Genomic DNA, 9,657 nt, shown 5'->3' with positions numbered 1-9,657 from the left:
TATGTGATGGGTGTAAGCAGGCTGCAATACATTACAAAGAAAGAAATATGAAGAAGCGGAGTACAGAAGGTAAAGATGACATCAAAGAAATATACTGTATGAGTGGAAAAGGTGAGTTGGTCAAATGATAAAGCCAGAAAGTCTGTATATTCTTTTGGTATCCCCATAGGTGTCAGGAGAAATATGTGAAAAACTAGCACATTGGGTCAATGCCCTCTGTTGAATTTACAATAAGACATGGACAAGAATTACACAAGATGAATACATACCAGTGGCATAGTTGGAGGAAATACCCACATCAATAAGATTACTGATCCATTAGAGTATTTGATTTTGTGCTTGATAAATATTTGATTAATAATTTTCCCAAATTTTCTTTTCTTAAAAAAAATTATGGACTTGACAAAAATCAACAAACATGAACATTTCCATATACAAAGAATGACAACAAAAAGATTCTACATGTAGTAAACTTTGGGCTTGCTCCCTCAACTCCCACTGGCAGATTGGGTTCCAGAGCAAAGGTACTGCTCCCCTCAGACTTCTAAGGGTAAACCCTAAGGATCATGGGTGTCTTTTTTTTTGACATTTTGTATTATTTTATTGAAAGTTCTCAGAGACTATTTACTTTTTCTTATCCACATCTTGCTCTGCAGTCTCCTTGGCTTGTTTTGCACGGATTCCAAAGAGATGGGCATTGGCTCAGGCCATTCGAAGACTAGCAAATGCCTTGAAATTCTTCTCGTCTTCAGTGATGACTCGAGCTTTCTCTTTTTTGTAGACATTTCTGATGGGCATAACTGGTCCTGTAAGCTAGGTTGCCAAATTGAGTTCTTCAGCAAAGCTATCTCCCTTCTTGGGTGCAGATGGTTTCCTTGGGAAGAGGATCAGTTTGGAACGATATTCTTTCAGCCACTGCACATTTGCCTGGAGAGACTCTGTAGGCTTATTTCGGCGACGAGGGTCCACAGAGATACCAATGGTCCATGCCACTTTTTTTATGGATACCAGCCACCCTAAGCTCTTCTAAGCTGAATACTCTACCAGCACATACTTTGGTGTGGTATCGGATAGTAGGGCACCTCACAATGGGCCAGATAGGACCAGATGCAGGGGGAGGAGCAATTCAACGTGCTTTTGCTTGATGGGCCTTTTGCCTTCTGATCTTCCTGGCTGGCTGGTTAAACCATGTGGCAACTCATCTTTGCCAGTCTTTGTGGAAATAGGGCTTCAGAATTATGCCATTTCGGCTGGGCGCCATGGCTGCTTAGAGCCCTCCTGATGGCCACCTCAGCTGATCAGAAGGGCCATGGGTGTCTTTCTCTGGCATTATTGGTCATGAGCCCCCATCCAGTGTGTGCTCCTTAATTTTATACACTTAGTTCCTTTCCCCCCAATATTATCTAACTAGCAATTAGCTCCCTGATATCAATTTACCCTTGGACATTTCCACAATATCATTGCTAACCAATTAATATCAATTAGTTTTCACAAAGGGAGGATATTTGCTGAAAAGGCATACTAAGATCTAAAGTACAAAAAAAATCCTCTGAAATCAAGAGCACTCTCTCCTCTACCACTTCTCTCCCTGGGGAGAACACACGTAAACTTAAATGGATTGGTTTGGGGGCAACTAGGTGGCACCGTGGATAGAGCTCCAGCCTTGGAGTCAGGAGGACGTGAGTTCAAATCCATTCGCAGACACAGGACACCTACTAGCTGTGTGACTCTGGGCAAGTCATTTAACCCCAATTGCCTCACCAAAAAAGAAAAAAACAATCGACTGCTTTGTTATTGACTCTAGTTACTGGATTTCTGATTATTCTTCTAAGCTTAAAGTGACTGCTGCTAAACATTCCCCCCAAGTTCATTTCTAGATGTGGCTGACGGATGAGTAGCTCCCTTGCTTGCAGGACACAGTGTGTTACTACCCAGTGTGGAACCTCACAGCTGTGATGTTGATTCACTGCTGGAGCCCAGTTGGCTGATGGCAGACATTATTATAGACCCTAGTTGCTGGACTTTTGATTGTTCTTCCAACCTTCTGAAGCTCACAAGTTTTAGATGTGATCTCTTCCATCTCCAATATCCATTTACCTAAGATAGAGAAAGGAGAAACACAACAGAGACAAAGAAACAAGAGGCACCATGCATTTATGACCACATGGTGCAGTGTGGGTATAAGGCAGCAGCATCTATTACCTTTCTATTCCCACCAGAGGCCTACAGAATTTCTTCTTCCTCACTCGAAAGCTGCCAGACAGAGCGGTCAAATTCTTCTATTGGAGCCTTTGTATGCATGCTCAGTTCTGGCTCAGTAACCAATTAAAAGACTTTTCATCACTATGCAGTAAGCCAATTGGAAACAGTCTAAGAATACTTGTGCATGCTCTGAATCTGGGAAAGGCACATTCATTACAGCATGCATATCCATAAACAAGTTTCCATTCACATTGTCAGCAGGCAGACCCTATTACCCCAAGGACTGGGTGCTCATTGGCATCCCTCTCCCTTACATATATAAAACCATGCTCCTCTACAGGCAGCTTTTCTCAGTCCCTTCAACTCTAAGGAGTTGTCTATACTATTTACCTGTTATGTCCCTTTTTATTCACATTCTGTATTCCCCATTAGAATGTAAGCTCAAGGGCAAGGACCATTTTTAAATTTTCTTTGTATCCCTAATGCTTAGCACAGTGGCTGGCAGGTAGTAAATACTAAATAAATGCTTGCCAGATCTATGTTACATATAGATTATTTTTTGTTAGAGTATATGTATCAAGACTTTGATGTTCATGTCCAACTCATTTAAGATGGAGGCACCCATGTGGGAGATGGAAGGGATCTGCTTCTAGGAAAAGGCACCCTCCATTCTCCTACCACATGAGTGGGAGTAGCCTCTTCCATTAGCTGGGTAACTGGAGCAGGCTACATCTTTTAAAACTACCAGGCCCCAGGGGCAGCTAGGTAGTCCAGAGGATAGAGCACCTGAGCTGAAGTCAGGAAGACCTGAGTTCAAATCCAGACTCAGACCAAACACTTGACACTTACTAGCTGTGTGACCCTGGAAAAGTCACTTAACCCCAATTGCCTTAAAAAAAAAAACTACCAGACCCTGCCACTCTCTCTTCCTAGCAACATTCAAGGGTTGAAGGTAGTGTTCACCCATAGCACAAGTATGAACTAAGCTGGATGGGGTGAAAGGCTACCTACTTCCCCTACCTTTTAAGTCCCCTGCTCCCAAGAAATGAGCTTGGGGCTTTTGTCTGTCTTGTTTGTCCTTTTCAGTTCTAGGCCAAGGAGGTAGAATAACTGGATGGGGGGGCTCAAGCCATGACCAGCCCGGAGCCAGCATTCTAGGCTGGATGTCTCGGATACCCCAGCAGGGAACCCCTGAGAAGTCAGAGGACTTGGAATTTGGTGGGACCAAATTTAGGAATTGAGTAAAGCTGTCAACCTAATTCCCTTGCCATCCCCAGACTGAGGTGGTATAAGGGAGAATTATGTCCCTACGTGTTGGGGTTGTATGTTTGTTCTTGCTATACCTTTGAAGTAAATATTCCTTTGTGAGAGCTAAGTTGATTGTTAAGTGGTTAAATGGAACTGGAGTGCAGGGAATCCCTAAAATCAGTCAAAAACCATTTATTAAATACCTCCTTTGTGCCAGGCTGTGTGTACTAAGCTGGAGATACAATAGAAACAAAAAGAAAAACAGTCCATAGCCTCAAATTGCTTATAATCTAATGGGAGAAGACAATACACAAAAGGAATCTGAAAAGGGAAAAGGGAGAATCAGAGGTTAGAAGGTTGCAGTGACATTATATTAGCAGAGTTGAAACCAAGCTGAGCAGCTGATGGTAAATGAAGTTAGCTGGAAAATTCTGAGCTCTCAAAAAAGGGAGCCCTTGGGAAGCAGTTAAGTGATACCGGCTCTGGAGTCAGAAGGACTTGAGTTCAAATCTGCCCTCAGACACTTGACACTTATTAGCTGTGTGACCCTAGGCAAGTCACTTAATCCCATTGCCTCACCAAAAAAACAAACAAAAAAGAAACCAAAACAAAAGGGAGCCCTTGGGTCATTGCTCCCCCTTCTAGGCCTTCCATCAGAGAGGAGAGTCTATTGAGAATGCTGAGAAGGTGTTTTGTGTATCAAAGCTGATGGATGTATCCTGAGGGAGGCATGGAATTGGAGTGCAAGGAATTGAGTGCAGCCGGATTGAACACATGACAGAGAAACTAGACAGCCCCACACACCGTAAGAGAAGGGTGTGTGTGTGTGTGTGTGTGTGTGTGTGTGTGTGTGTGTGTGTGTGTGTGTGTGTGTGTGGTTTGTAACACACTTGGCCTTTAAGCAGAGTGGGGCAGGGGAAGAACTGTTGCATATATATTAAATACTGTAGGATCAATATTGCCCTACTTGTTTGCATCTCCTTCTGAACTTCCTTCTGCTTTCTTCTGAGTATTTAAAAAAATATTTCCTTTATATATTTCTATTCTTTTTTTCTTTGCATCTCTATCACTAGCCCACACTCACCCCAACTCTCCCTCCAAACAATAAAAGCCCTCCCTCCCTGTTTTTTTTTTTTTACTTTTAGGCAATTGGGGTTAAGTGACTTGCCCAGTACCACACAGCTAGTAAGTGTCAAGTGTTTGGTCTGAGGCTGGATTTGAACTCAGGTCCTCCTGACTGCAGGGCCAGTGCTCTATCCACTGCACCACCTAGCTGCCCCTTCTTCCCTCCCTTGTAACAAATAAGCCTAGTCAAGCAAAATAATGATGAATGATTGTTGGTGAAGGTGGTGAAGGAAAACAGTTAAGAAATATTAGAGGGATACAAAATGAATTGAGGATTGAGGAGAGTTCTGGAGTCAGAAAATCGAGGTAGGAGAGCGACAGTGGGAGAAAAAGATAGCTATCAGCTGTTCTAAAGGAAACACTGACCGGGGTAGTGGTGATTCATGACATATAAGAGATGGAGAAGGATGAGTCAGTGACCCCTCCAAGATTTCAAGTCTAGGTGTCTGGGATGATGACACAGAAAGGAAAACTGGGGAAAGTGGTGAGATCAATTTTGAACATATTGGATTTGAAAGTTGGTTGAGACATCCAAGAAAAAAGAAGTCATAGGGACTTGGAGATGGGATCTACAATTCAGGTGAGAGAGGCCTGGAGATAGATTTTTGGAAGTGCCCAGTATGGAGGGAATAATTGAAAGCATGAACTTGGATAAGTTCTTAATCACTCAGCAAGCATTTAAGTGCTTGGTATCAGGTGTTGGGGATACAATGAATCAATAAATAAGCATTTATTAAGAGTTTACTCTGTGCCTGGTAGTCTAAGTCTTTAGAAACTTACATACTATTTATTGGGGCAGGGATGAGAGAATAAGTATATACAAAATATACATATATATGTATGCATGTACACATTATACATGTGTGTGCACATGCACAGGTGTATGTATGTGTACATATAAAACACAAATACAAATAATTTGGGAGAGAATAGTAGCAATTTGGAGGATCAGGAAAGGCTTCATGTAGAAGGTGGTACTTACGCTGAATGTTGGAAGAAAAAAGATTCTAAGAGGTAGAGGTTATGGGGAAAAATGCATTCCAGGCATTGGGGGATAGGCTGTGCAAAAGCTATCCATGGAGTGTTGGGTGGAAGAAACAATAAGACAGCCAGTTTGGTGGGTCTGTAGAATGTGGGAAGGTGAATAATGTATACCTGGTTGTAAAAGTATTTTTAAAAAAACAGAAAGGGATCTATTTGTAGAACTTTGATCATATCTGAATTTACCATTTGCTACAATAGCCACTGGAGTTTATTCAGTAGGGAATAACATGGTCTAGAAAAACCACTAAAACAGTAGCTGAGTTGAGGACAGAATGGAGTGGAAAGACACTTGAGGAAGGAAGAGCACTCTCAGAAGATAGTGTAAAGAGAAGAGCAAAGGACCAAGGATTTTAAGGACAATCACAGAAGGCTGAAGAGTACAAATGAATGGGAAGTGTGGTTGGAGAACCAGGAAGGACGCCAAGAGAGAGAACTTCAAAGTTTTCAACAAAAAACAAATGCCTTCAAGGAGAACAACTGAGAAAAGGCTATTAGATTTAACAAAAAGGTCTTTGAGAATAATTTTAGTATGGGGTGGTAAGTACAGCTCTAGGGAAGTTGGTTGAGAGGGGAGTGGGTGAGAAGCAAATAGGTTTAGAGTGTAAACCATTCCTTAGAAAAGTTGGATTATGAAAGAGCAGAAAGGATTCTTAGGGACAACCTCATTTTACAGTCAATCACTTAACAAACATTTATTAAGCACTGGAGACACTCTGCATAGCTCTGGAAATATAATAATAACTAGCATTTATATACCACTTTATGGTTTGCTCTACAAACATTATCTTGAGTCTCACAAAACTGGGATAGAAGCTATTCTCATCCCCATTTTATAGATAAGAAAACTGAGGCTGAGACTAAGTCCTTTGCCTTGGGTTACACAGCTAGATGATTAAGTGCCTAAGGGCATGTTTGAACTCAGGCCATCCAGATACCAAGTCCCAACACTGGATTCACATCATCATCACCTTGCAAAGGTGGCAAAAGTAGAACCGTTTCTGGCCTAAAGAGGTTTACATTCTGACCACGTACATACACAAGTATATACATGAAATCTGAGCTCCCAAACCCATTGGTATGGGATTCTCCTCACTGGGAGAGATAAATATCCCACACCTTTGTGGAGTGGGAGAGGGTAGCTGAGCTATTGAGTCTCTTTAATGATCTTCTGTCTTCAACTTCAAGATGAGCAATGCCCATCCCACTTCAGGTTGCTGAAGGGAGAAAAACGCTCTGAGGGAGATGCCTATTTGTAGAACTTTGATCATACCCGAATTCACCATTTGCTACACTAGAGACTTCAGGGAATTTCCCTTTGGGAAACCTAGGACTCTTCCTCCTGATTGAATTGGCGTACATCCCAACCTGGGAACTCCTTCAGTCTGTATTGTCTGGTATATATTCTCATATGAAAATTTTTCTGATTTCTGTTTTGCTACAAACTTGGATAAATGGGTCTTTGCTACTCATGTGTTCATGGTGGAACTGGTATTTGGAGGAAAGGAAGTGAAGCCCTGGATGCATAAAGCTTGGGGCTTTCCTCCTTAAGAAATGACTATCAAGAGTTTAGTTTAAATCTGAAAACTATGTTCTCTGGACTAACAATATTTAAGGGAGCAGGTAGGATATCATTCTACCCTGTATACCTGTCTCTATGAGAAGAGCAGAGTGGTGGCCAGCCTCTGACTGCAGCCTCTTCCTGGCTGGAATTGAAATATCCCATGGAGAAGTGTGGGAGCAAGAGAATCAAGATATGTTTATTCTGGTCTTAACACACACACACAATTCCCTGATAAATGTGGGAGTCAGTCATATTACATAAAGAATATACACAAAATGAAAATAAGGTAATTTTGGGAGCCCAGCCATGAGCAGCTAAGATCTGAGTTCAGTGCTCCTAGTTGAAGGGCAGCTTCACGTGCAGAAGACGGCACGAATTTCAGTTTTAAAGGAAAGCAGGGATTTCAAGGGGGGGCGGGGAGAGCCATTATCTGTTGAAGATTACATCGGGAAGTCACCCTCACAGTGATGCAAGGAACTTTGATTCCTTAGGATAACAGGAAAACCAAAGTAAAAGCCGGGGTCAACTATTCAAAGAACATCTTTAATCCAACTTCTGCACACTCCGCTTAGACCATCACCTCCACCGGGTCCAAGAGATGCTGGCTGCCCGCCCCAAGTCAACCGGGGCTGATGGACAAAGCAGGCTCTCCATCTCAGAGAGGGCATCCTTGTTCGGGCTAGGCAGATTGCCCAGGATGAATCCCGGGGTGGGGGGCTGGGATGTGAAATTTACCAGCTTCACCACTACTCTGAAATTAGACTGGGGGGGGAGTAAGCACGTGTCTCAGAGTGGGTGAGGACCCGTAGCTTCTCCACTGTGGCTGCGGGTGCAAACCCCATCCCTGATGCCCCCAAAGTACTAGCACCGCATTCCTGCGGCTGCCAGCGCAGCTCGGCGTTTGAATGTTCCCGGGGAACGGCGGCGTGTTTCCACGTTGGGATCTATGTGTCCCTCCGCCGGGTCACTTGGCCAGAAATGCCCTAGAGTCCGCCGCTTTTCCTCGTGGGAAGAGACTGGGGAGGGGGGAAAATGGGTAGGGCAGAGTTGCCTTAATAAACCATAACCTCGGAGGAATTTCCCCCTTTGTACCGTTTTCTCGGCCCGCTGGGTGACAAACAAACGGTTCTTCCCTTCCCTTCCCTTCCCTGAGGCCACGGGCTTAGCGCTGCAAATGCCGCAACCTCCTTCCTGCTTCCCCTCCCCCGTCGAAACCGCTTAGTCTGGGCCAGGGGCGCCCGAAGCCGCTCGGCTAGTTCCGCCTCCGGAGCTGCGAGGCGGGGCCACTCGGGCGTCTCCGGCCGAGTTCGGGCGTTTCCGTGCGCGGCCGCCGCTGCGCACTCGGCACTGGGCGGCGCTGGCTGGCTCCCTGGCTGCGGCTCCTCAGTCGGCGGCGGCTGCTGCTGCCTGTGGCCCGGGCGGCTGGGAGAAGCGGAGTGTTGGTGAGTGACGCGGCGGAGGTGTAGTTTGACGCGGTGTGTTACGTGGGGGAGAGAATAAAACTCCAGCGAGATCCGGGCCGCGAACGAAAGCAGTGACGGAGGAGCCAGTACCACCGGTAAGAGGAGCAGGAGGAGGAGGCAGGAGCCCGAGAGAGCCGGGGGGACGGAGGGGGGACGGGGAGGCGCCGGACACCCTCGCTCGGGGCCTTCCCCTCGCAGGAGGGGCCGCGTTAAAGATGGAGCCTCCGCCCGAGCCCGACCACATCGCCGCCGCTCTCAGCGAACAAAGAATAATGGCGGCGGACTGGAGCCAGCGGCGGCCGGGGCGGCAGCGACTCTGCCTGCAGCCAGCGGCGGCGCTCCTGGCGGGGGGCAAGCGGGCGGGTGGGGGGCCGGGGGCACCCGGGGAGGGGCGCGGCGGGGGAGGGGGCGGTGGGAGCGGGACCCCCGCATTCCCGCGGCCCCGGCGCGCGGCGGAGGGGTGAGGGGCGCCCGCGGCAGGGAGCCGGAGCCCTGCTTCTCCCGCCGGGCGGAGGGGGGGCATGTGCGGGAAAGCACCGCCGGGCCCCCCTCCCCCCCGCGAAGCCCCCCTTCCCCGCTCCCCTCCCCCTCCCGTGCGCTCCTCACCAGGTTCTCCTGCACCGCCGGGTCACAGGGAAAGAAGCAGTTTCAGGCCCCGGGAGTTTTTGTTGTTTTTAATCCTTCTTTATATTTTTTGAGGAGTGAGGGAAAGGAAGTTTGGGGGGAAGAACTTTCTTGTTGGCGAAGGGGTTTGCTTCCTGAAAAATCCCTCTACCACGCCAGTTTCGGGGGGAGTGCAAAAAAAAAAAGGCAACGTTTAATCTGCTTTCTCTCTCTTTGCTCTTTTGTGCAATAAAGTTCCAAACCAAAGGCATTTTTCGTATCGTATTTTTATTGCTGCACTTTTTTTCTCACCTCGGACCCAGCCATCCCCTTTGGGAAAATTATGGAGGTTTTTTCCTGCGCAGTTGTGAGGAGGTTAATGTTGCAGTTCATTTTAGTTGACTTTCCCTC

The 9,657-nt window shown here is 46.2% G+C and overlaps 1 protein-coding gene and 1 pseudogene across 2 annotated transcripts in view; one reads left to right on the top strand and one right to left on the bottom strand.

Moving 5' to 3' along the window:
• Nucleotides 1-624: 624 nt before the first annotated feature.
• LOC110223323 (large ribosomal subunit protein eL13 pseudogene) lies at nt 625-1,268 on the bottom strand (annotated as a pseudogene).
• Nucleotides 1,269-8,650: 7,382 nt separating this feature from the next.
• Nucleotides 8,651-9,657, top strand: part of CREB1 (cAMP responsive element binding protein 1) — a 91,006-nt gene continuing 89,999 nt past the window's right edge. For both annotated transcript variants that reach the window (XR_013483359.1, XM_021008676.2), the window contains exon 1: nt 8,651-8,738. The gene's annotated coding sequence lies outside the window, so the exon portion shown is untranslated. The remainder of the gene's footprint in view (nt 8,739-9,657) is intronic.

Source organism: Phascolarctos cinereus, unplaced genomic scaffold, assembly GCF_003287225.1.
Source record: "Phascolarctos cinereus isolate Bilbo 61053 unplaced genomic scaffold, phaCin_HiC Scaffold_7;HRSCAF=346, whole genome shotgun sequence".
Classification (NCBI taxonomy): Eukaryota; Metazoa; Chordata; class Mammalia; order Diprotodontia; family Phascolarctidae; genus Phascolarctos; species Phascolarctos cinereus.
Note: the sequence above shows the minus strand (reverse complement) of the source record. Positions and strands in the feature narration are given on the sequence as shown.